General features: G+C 46.6%; 1 pseudogene; it reads left to right on the top strand.

Annotated features, from left to right (window-relative positions):
* The first annotated feature begins 1,142 nt into the window (after positions 1-1,142).
* LOC119057191 (uncharacterized) lies at positions 1,143-1,236 on the top strand (annotated as a pseudogene).
* The last annotated feature ends 9,453 nt before the right edge of the window (positions 1,237-10,689 follow it).

Genomic DNA, 10,689 nt, shown 5'->3' with positions numbered 1-10,689 from the left:
GTGTACACATCCTATGTGCTAATATCAAAGATGCCTTTTCTTCCTTTTTATTGAGTTTACTGGAGTGACGTTGGTTAATGAAGTTATATAGGTTTAATGTGTACAATTCTATAACACATCATCTGTACATTGTTGTGTGTTCACCACCCCAAGTCAAAGCAAGCAGCTTCCTGGATGTTTCTCCACCACGAAATTAATTTTGCATCGTATCTATCCAGTGAGTGGGAAGAGACACCAGGCCCCTGTCCCCTACAGAAAGCTAAGCACTAGTCTGCACCAGAAAAGGAATTATAGTAAGAATTTCATGTTGAATATTTTCTGAAGTTGCTCCCCTCCCTTCCTTTTGTCTAAGGAAGTCTTTATTACCTCAGGGCCGCGTAGATTACAGAGGGAATATGGTTCCTCGGTTTTCATTTGTTCTGTTTAGGTCGCCTTTTCTTGGACTATTGATCGTGCTTGTCGTCGAGAACTGCTTTTAAGTACCTCGCAGTGCCAAGCGCGGTACCAGGTGTGTGTGTTTGGCAGTCCTCACCTCTGCTGCTGTCCACAGGCCCTAACTTGGATCTAACCATGGTCATCATTCACACCCTCATGGCAGCAGCATCTTGGGGTGCTACCAGCAATGACAAACAGGAATGAGCACCCGGGCCAGCAGCTGCTGTGAGGTAAAGCCTTGTGACTGCACCTGGCTCACGTTTGTCTTTCTACTGCTGCTACCTCTCTCCACCCATCTTCCTCCTTTGGAAGGCTTTTGTGTTCCACTGATGCCAAGAAAGAATCACCAGATTAATTCCATCTTAAAGGAAGAGATCTCGAAACACCTAGCTCCTTTTAAAGATAAGGAAATGGAAGCCCTGAGGGGTAAGCTCCTTGGCCAAGTTCACCAGGTAGTTGTTGGCAGAGCAATGACTAGAATCAAGTAATTGAACCCACTTTGCAATGCTCTTTCCACTATACCAGTGGCTTTTCAACATTTGTCAGCACAATCCACGGCATCAAAGAAGTTTAATATCATGACATACAATGTCTACACATATATGCAACTAACACTGAAGTCTCACAAAGCAATACTTATCTTTACTGTATTTGATATACTTGAGTATTTTCTACTGCAGTTTATTCATTTAAAAATATTCTGGAGATTTCTTGCCAGCATGTGTACTAAAATTGGAACAATACAGAGAAATTAGCATGGTCCCTACACAAGGATAACATGCAAATTTTTCCCATATTTTTTGTACATTTACCAAATGTTCCTTTTCTTTCCAGGGATAATATTTATAGATATACAGTCAAATAATTTGCATTTTTTCTAATTAGATACGTCAACTGACTGTCTCCAAAGGTAAAAGTTAAATTAGATATCAGGGACGGGGTAGGGAAGGGAGGGGGTGTTCCTTTCAGCTCCAACCTGTCATGCACCTAATCAGGAGTGATCCTATTGTCCGATCTGTCCTGAATCCCGAAAGGCAGAAGACTTAGTAGAGAGAACATTGGGTCTAGCTCTGGCCCCACAATCTTCCCAGTGTGTGCTTTGGGTGAGTGTTCTCTGGGTTCTGTTATCTCATCTGCAAGACCAAGCTGTTGTTAATTGACAGAGTTCTGAGAAGTGAATGAAATAATGCAAATGAATGCAATCAAAAGCTCTCTACACAAGATTTGTCCTGGAACAGCAATGGTCTTAAATTCTCACATTTCAGAGAAATATGGTGTCTCAAGATGTTTCTGGATTCTCATCAAAACACCTGCATAATGTATTATGAATAAATTTGGTATAATAAAGAAAAACTACACCCTGGAACTGACTCATTTTTAAATGCTTTTGCAGGTGTTTGGAAAGGAGGGGTCGACCCCATATCTTGAAAATGTTCAGCTTCAGAAAAATAGAAGTCATTGGAGACCAAAGATGACGCCATGCTCTTGACAGGGAAAGGTGAGGAGTCACACATTGAGAAACATGTCTAAGGAAGCCTGTTAATACTGAGGATGAAGAGGGACTGATTGAACACACAGTAAAACCTTCACACGTACAGCCACGCGGGAGGCTGGTGGGGCAAGGGAGGTATGGAGAATGGAAAGGAGCTTCAAGTGCCTCAACGGTGCTCCCATTTCTTTGGAATAAGGCATCACTGAAGGTAGTTGGGATTGGTTTCAGTGTGTTCCAGCTTTGGACTCACAAAACCCGATTAATAAAGATGAAAACAGAAGGATCGACACAGAAATTACTTATGAAAATACTCGAAACATCTGCAGGGACCTTGCCAAGGATGACAGTTAGAAGGATTTTGAGAGCTGGGAACACTGGGCTGAGCCATTCAGGAGCTGGCCACGATGCTGCACTCGGAGGTCTTGGGGCTGGGGCGGGTGAAGGCGTCACTGGCACCATGAAGGGAACTGGGGCAGAGGTGGTCACAAAGATTCTGAAGAGGAGGGGGACCCTGGAGTGGGCACAGCGCGAGGTGGCATTCTCATTCCTAAAATAGTGCATTATCACTATCAATGAGCTGTTACAGGAAGCCCAATGCTGTGTTCCTCACCAGTAGCCTCAGAGAAGTCACTTGAAAAAAGAGACTGGAGAAAAGGTTACAGGTGTCAGTTCCAGGTTTTCAATGACAAAATACTTGATGGCTTACGGCTGTCACTGTGCATGCCCACAGATCGTGTATTTTGTGTCTTTGAACAAAAGACATGTGCATGTCCCTTTAAAACATGCCAGCTAGGCTTACGGAGTTTATTCCACACCCCACCAAACAGAGTGTGGGACAACGGACCACCCCGAGTGGAAAAGGGCACAGCCCCTGTTCCCTCCTGTTTCCTCCTCTCCCACAGCCTCCAGCCTGCTCTCTTCTGCTCCTCTGGCACCTACTCTCAGGGTTTCACTCATTCCAGAGCTTTCTCAGCTCCCTCTGGAGCCTCGGTTCCATGGTGAGTAACCCCCGCAACCTTGGTCTGGGGGTTGGGGAGTGCTCCCTTCCCTTCCTGCTTCCTTTGGAGACTGTCTCTCTCATCCCCATCTGGGCACTGCTCATCCGCTTCACTCTTCCCAAACTCCCAGGTCCGGAAAAGAAAGATCTGTGTCCTCCTTACCCCTCCAAGATACCCTGCTCTTCTACTTTCATGTACATTTTTTCTTCTCTTCCTGTGCCACATAGTTGCCCACCACCACCCCTGACCACCCACTGGCATTTTCTTTTCGATCCTAGAACTCCCCATCAACGCAAGCACTTTAATATCCTTGTGGACAACACATCCCGGGCACTGGCCCTCACTCTTCTTTAGCCCCTCCCTCCCCCATCACAAGTTCGACTTTGGAATCACCTAGCATTGTCCCACCTGAGATATTCTCAGGCTTCGTCCTGCTCTCTGGTCACCACCTCCCCTCCTGAAAGCCTTTTCTCTTAAATGCACTAAACTTGACTTTCAGACACCTTGAGCCTTTCCATCCCTGACTCTTCCCATTTCTCCCAGCTCCGTGGGGTTTTGCTTCTGTCCCCTTTCAACCTGGACTCTAGGGCCCAGAACTTCAACAACTCTTTTGACAATACTCTAACCCGCTGCTCTGTATATTTGTTTCATAATGCACACCCAAAAATGAAACAAGAAAAATAACTGAACACATATCTCTGATGTTCATTCATTCATTCATTCATTCACTCACTCATTACATAATTTTTACTCCTAAACTGACATTTTCTTCATTTTTAAACATACCACAAAAATAGAAAAGCATAAATGACAAGATTTTGAAAGTGAGAGCTTCAGTATTCTTTGCGCATCCCCAGAGGGTTCTCTCACGCAGCCCCTAGAGGTAGGCACACGTCGGTTCGGGAACCTGGCCCCAAGCCCTGTCACTCTGCCTTCCCTCTGCCACACTCACCCTACCAACCCAACCCTGAGCTCATCCACCTGCCTTGTACCTGTCCAGCCTTGAGTGTCCTGTTCTCTGCCATGTGGCCGCAGGGTGCTGGGGGACCAGCTGGGTCCCAGGTAACCTTCAGGACTCTCCCTTTCTCCTCAGGGCAATGTCACTGACAGCCTCAAGGGGTAAAGTCAAGCAGGCTGCCAAGAATATTTTCTTCATCTTTGTATCTCGAGCGCCCATCCCAGTGCCAGGCACTTGCCCATGGCCCACATGTGCTTATTTATTGAATTGCATATGCATGTGGTGTCTCCACCCCTCTAGCTGCATGGTTGTAAAGACGTTAAGAGCAGAGAGAGAAAAGCCAGTGGGTCCAAAGGGCCCAGCTGGGCAGGTGCTTAATGCTGAGGCCATGGGAGATCACTTGCCTTCCCATCGCCTGTCGGCCCACTGTGACCCAAAACAACAGGCTGGACCCTCAGAAGCCAGAATTCCACAGAGGACCCCAGTTCAAGCAGAGCCATGTATGCCTGAGGCAGCAGTAAAGCCATTCCACACCTTGACTATTCCAGGGGGTTGCTCCGGAGGCAGAAAACAGGGCTACTTCAGACAATCTACTCTTCACCCAAATGCTGGAAGCAGCCTAGGCTCAGGGTACCCCTGCACCCCCGTCTCCTGCAGACGCCCTCTCATGGAAGGAATTCTTCGCTATCAGAGGAAAGAGACGGGCAGAAGGGTGAGCAGCCTGAGTGGACACACTAGGGCCCGGCAGGTCAGCACTATTGCCTGGGTTAACTCTTAGGAGAGTGGCTGGCGAAGCCAAGAAAATGTGCTTGTGGCCAGACTTTCTTCTTACGCTGGGAGGGAACCTTCTGCCCTCTCTGCTCCTGCCCTACCACCCTGCTCACCACCTGGAGACGCACCCCCAGGTAAGCAGGGTCTACAGATCGACACAGGACAGCTGCAGCAGTTTGTCAGAAGAAAAGATGTTTCGGGCACAATTACCTTGACCCCTTTCTGTTCTTTCATCTTCTTTTTCTCCCCTTCTTAGTCCTGTATCTCATAACCAGTGGTCCATGGCTGACACCTTGCATCACAGTCACTTAGAGGTTTGTTTAAAATGCATATTCCTGGGCCCCAGACAGATCACATCAAAAACTCTGGAACTGGAGCCAGGCAATCTGCGTTTAAACAATGTTTTGTCCATTGAAGTTTGAGAACCACTGAAAAACAGTTACTTCTCCTCAGCCCTTTTGAACATGTATCCATCATCCTCAGCCCCTCCCCTTCTCTCCCTCGGCCCCTCCCTCCTCAGCCATCATGATGAAGCCAGCACAGACCCACATGGAATGACCTGAGCAGGAGTAAGGCCCGCTGGGCATTCACCTTCCTGTGTCGTCCTCCATCTCTCCTTGCTACACTGTTGTGCCTTTACTTTTCATCGTTGACATCACTTCATGGGGCTCCTGGAGGCCCCACTTAATTTAATCTGACCTACTTGCCCAAAATGAATCCTGGGCAAGCTGGACACTTACTACACTGAACTCAAAGTTGCCAGAAGGAAACCAAGGAAATCAGGAAGCTGAGATTCGGCTTCCTGTTGATCACCTGCTAGTGGGCTCCACTAACAGTCTTGCAAAGATGGAAACTCTCAATCAACGACAAACAAGGGTCATAAAAAATAACAACACTTGCCATCTACTTACCTCCCGGGACTGAGGTGGGACCTGGAGGAGACTATGACCACGAAGCATCAACCGGAAGAAACTTCTCCGAGCCCTTCTTCTGCTCACGGAGTTCCCGGGCACCAGTCCCTATGCAGCGCTGTCATCTGTGAACACATAGAGTTGTTGTTATCTGCACTCTGAATCAAGGAAAAAAGGGGAAAAGGAGGGGGCATGAGAGAGGAGAAATGGAAGTGAGATGCAGAAACTCAGGAGAGACAATGGAACATTGGAAAATGGAAGAAAAGGAGCCAGATACCCTTCCCAGGGACGAAGTACCCCACTGACGTTTGTGATTCCACAGAACCAGGTGGCTCCTGGAAGCCACAGTAACGATCCCCGTTCTGGGCTCATAGGGGTCTGGAGGGACGACAGATGATACGTGTCAAAGGGCTTTTTAAATGGTGACGTGTTACCCATACGGGGTGCCAGCTCCCTGTTTGTGACTGAGGAGCTGCTGGCCCTGTCCAGCAGCCCCACCCAAAGACTGGGGACTCCACAGACCACGAGGAAGCTTATTTGGCAAATGCTTTTCCATCAGTAGATGTGTTTCCTCTGTTCTCTCTTCAGGTCACCCGGAGACCTCAGTGAGGGTGCTATTTTAGCAAGAAACTAAAAACGAGACACAAATGTCCCTGCAGAACATGCCAAATACCTACTGTAACACACAGCTCCACCAAGGATCTGAGTTCCACATACATTTTAAGGTATTTACACAGATTTGTTTTGAGACCGGCAGGGCCTAAGCCACAGCTTCCTCCGTTCTGCCTCATCAGCAGGAAAGATTTGCTGCCATAGGCTCATCCAGCTTCCCCTGGGGCTCTCCTTCTCCTCTGAGTCTGACTAAGACCCGAAGCTTACCCTTCAACTTAATGAAGAGACTTCCTTCAGTTCTGGTTTCTGACTCATCATCCCCTTCTGTTTTCTGAGTGGCTAATAAGCAGGCCTTGCTGCAAGGTGTGCTTGCCTCCAGAACCTGGCCACTAGAGGGAGCCAGAGAGTGCCAAGGACCCTACATTTCTGGGAAAGAGCTGAAAACCCCTGGCCCACCCAGCCACAGCCCAGCCCAGAAACTGTGTTGGAGCATAGCATTTGCCCATCCACAGAAACAAACATCTCACCTACCACCATACAGTCCCCCCCCCACCCCGTTAACTCTTATTTTCTCCTTTAACAAGTTTGGGTGGAAAACAAAACAATTAATTTAAAAAGCAGCACATAAGAACCTAAACATTATTTATGTCTCTAATTATCTCATTCTAGTGGGTATTTTAGTCCCTGTCTGGTCAGGACATTAATTATCTTCATAACTACAGCAAAAGTTAAATAATAAGCACCCAAGGCTACAGCACTACTGTAATATGCAAGCTTAAATGAACTTATAAATTTTATTAATGAATGCTTTCTACAACTCTATATATTATAAATCAAATAAGAAACCTATTTCTATCTTTTAAGGGTGCAGTGAAAAAGCTTTAACATTATTGAGGATAATTTTTATTAAGTTTAAAACTCCCTTTTTTTTTTCAGTAATGAGACTGTTATGAGGATAATTTAATCTAGTTTGTCATGAGGCACCCCGGCTTGTTAAATAAGTTAATAAATGACTGTGCATTAATCAAAGTGACAAAGCTATGAAGAGCTGAGGATGGGAGACAATTCTGGTGATAGTATTAATTAGTATTTAATTAGAAACTTAGGGCCCATAAATTTAAAAAAATCATGGTGGAGACATTTATGCAAATTGCTGGGAGCCTGCCGTGGAGTTAGCTTTGCTTTAAAGAAACATGATTTTTTTTCCCTAGCATACTGTACACAGCGGCACTGCGGCCACATCACGGGGCTTAAACGAGCTCTTCTTTTGTTTCCAATTTGTTCCAATTACAGGCCTGTAAATTCAAATCATTCTTTTGACTCTCCTGATTGAAATGTAGAGTCTTCACAATTTCTACTGGGAGGTGTTTTTTTTTAATATATATATAAAAAGAGAGAAATGTTTTAGAGAAATAAAGAATTTCAGATGCTTTTGCGGCTGTTTTAATTAAGATGTGTGCCACCATTTTCTAAGAACAATTGTGAATTCCATTTGGTTCACAAACAATGCCTCTTTTTTAAAATCCTGGTGAGCTGTAACTGGGTTTTGTTATGTGATGTCACACTGAAGACTGCATGGACTCAACCGCCATCGTTTTTATTATAATCATAGCACTTTTCCCTTTTCTCTTCATGGCACGCTTTGATAAAGGGGCAATTTTTGATGGCCCCAAAAGATAATAACCAGTTGGTTCTGAACGTCACTGCTTTCCTAAGGTACATGGTCCTCTTTTTCAGACTTTATTATTTGTTGCATTTATTCAAGAAAGGTTATCCACAGGAAAACTGCTTTTTCTATTCAACAGTCTATCTCTGTCATGGTTCATTTATGTGTGAGCATGACGGACTGAAACCCGTATTATCCACAGCTGACAAGTGTCAGGCCGACAGTTCAATCAGCCCTTCCTTGAGATGATGCCCAGGGCCCCGTGTTTGAAGTAGGACAATAAAGCAGGCAACACAATCAGGGTCAAACTGAACCAATCCCTGTATATAAAGGGGATTCTGCCTAATAACACAGTGCAATTTTTTTCCCCTCTCCAAACACATTAGTCCTTAAACAGTGACTTGGCCCTTAAGAAAACCTGTGACTGACATGAAAGTGCTGAAGTTTTAACGTGGTTGGTTTATCTGTAACCTCTTGGGGCTGCTTCTTTGTGCAGACTGGTTTTGTCAAAGTCAGAAAAATAATGTATTCAGTGTCTGATCATTTTTAGGGAGCTATTCGAATGGGATTTTAAGCCAGACATCCTGATGTTGACACAGGGATCATTTTCTTGTCCTTTTGTTTTACATGTGTGGAACAGATCATTTGCATCGGCTAATAAAATTAAATCTCTGAAATGCGGACAAAAGAGAGCTCCCTTCAGCAACACTCCTCAATTCCCTCCGCCCAGAGAGCAAAGAGAATTGCTAGGTGTGTTTCTTTATATTAGGTCTCTCTCTAGAATACAGAATAGAATGCAAACATATCTTCAAAATTAGTGCGCCTTTGCCTTGGCAACACTTCGACTCAAATATGTATGAAAGCATTTCACTACAAATTCTAACAACCAACTGCAGAGCCAAAGTCGATAAAATGCTAATAGGCTGCAGTCTGCTCCTTGCAGGGACAGGGGTCTGTTGCCCTTGCTCGTGTCCAGCTTTCCAACCACTGCAGATGATGGCAGGCAAGGGAGGGCTGCTCACCTATTTGGAAGGAGCCAGAACACAAGGGAAGAAGCCAAAGATGCCCCTTAGAGAATCATAAGACTTTCAAACCAGAAGGCATCAAAAAGAACATCAAATGCAAACTCAGGACTTTATGGATAAGGAAGGCTCAGAGACATCTGTGACTTCCAAGGTCAAAGAGCTTATGAGCAGCAATAGGACAAAGTTAACAACGACAATGAAACTCCTCTGTATTTTGCTTTACTGGCCTTACTGCAGAGGCTCACGTTAGTGTAGGACCTGAGGAAAAGCAGAATCCAGAAACCGGAGAGTAAGGGAGGGCACCCAGAGCCACCAAACATGACATACTGATTTCTTTCTTGGACAGTTCTGGAAGTTATAAGTAACTCTGTGTGTTGGTGATTCTCCACTTACACTGCTCTGTCCCAGTCCACCCGTTTATCCACTTGGGCTCAGCGCAGCAGACCCCAACCCCTGGGCTATCTTGGCGGTTGGCCAGGGCAGGCTGGGCAGGGGAGGCACTGACAATGGTCACCAGCCAGTCAGAGGGGAGGAGGCCAGGGGCAGAGCGTGCCTTCTTTCCTCACCCCCTGCTTCAACTCCGCGCCTCAGAAGAGGGTGCCTGCCTCCAGTATTTCCCTGCCACCAAACCCTCCCCCCAGGGCTCCAGCTGTCCTGGGCCAAGTCATTCAGTTTTCCTCCCTTTTGCTCCTTAGTCCTAGGGGGTTAATGGCTTCCCACTGTGGCTAATGTCTGGGTGCCCCCACGTGTCTTGCTGGTTCACCTAACCCTGACTGACACCCTGGATTGCTTAGCTTTCCAACCAGTCTTCCTACCTCTAGCCCAGTAGTTCATAAAATATTTTGAAATACCACAGAGAGTCTAATGAAAGGTATGGTCCCTCTCTCCTGAAAAGAACTTACTTACATGCATATATACAAAATTTTGCCTACAGTTAAAGAGTGTTAACAGGCTCCTAAATGCTACGACTCTTCCGGCAGGGGAGGGGTGGGGTGGGTTCATGGCCCTCCAGTTCATTCTTCCCACCTCCATTAACTGAATCTTCCTAAAACCCCCATGTCTTCCATTTTCTCATATCCATTTTCTCCTCAAAAACTTCCAGTACTGTCCCACCGACCACCACAAAGCATGAAGCCCAGAATCCTCAACAAAGCATCCTGGACTGGATCTGACAAAGCCTGCTGAGAAAAGAGATCAAGAGAAGGAATTTAATAGAAAGGAATTGTTACCAAGATGTTGGAAGGGGTGGAAGAGTGAAGGGGATGCTAAGGGTACCCAAAGGTGAGCACCAGCGGGAAGCCAGTACCTGGGGCTGGGGGGCCTAAGGGAAGAGCCAGGAGCCAGGGCTACCTAGAGGGGCTGTGATCATGGCCAGTGCTGCTTGGCCGGGCTGAGCCTGGAAGAGGACGCAGCCATTGCGATGAGGCTGCCCGAAGCAGGGAGAAAGGGCAAGGACTGTCCTGGCTCTATTTCTCCATCACTCTCCAGTCTTCCACAGACCATGCTACCCAGACAGCAGCTGATCTGGAAGCCTGCAGGGGCTCAGTATCTTGTGCTTCAGAGCGGGAGGAGGTGGGAGATGGACCTGAGATCAAACGGGCCAGTGACTCACACGGAAGCCCTCCAGGACCGGGCCTCCCCTGCCCGTGGAGCCATGGCGGAAACTGGGGTGCCCTCAGATTCCTCAGATTCCTCAGATTCTAATATCTATTGGGCACCGACTGCATGCCAGACACTGGTTCTGGGAGGAAGGCTGGGGAATGCGGCCCAAGAGTCGCAAGTACAAATTCAAGACTGAGGCTGATGACTTGCTCAGGCAGG

Source organism: Artibeus jamaicensis, unplaced genomic scaffold (genome assembly GCF_021234435.1).
Source record: "Artibeus jamaicensis isolate MK-2021 breed Jamaican fruit bat unplaced genomic scaffold, CSHL_Jam_final scaffold_369, whole genome shotgun sequence".
Classification (NCBI taxonomy): Eukaryota; Metazoa; Chordata; class Mammalia; order Chiroptera; family Phyllostomidae; genus Artibeus; species Artibeus jamaicensis.
This window is presented reverse-complemented; position numbering and strand designations above follow the sequence as displayed.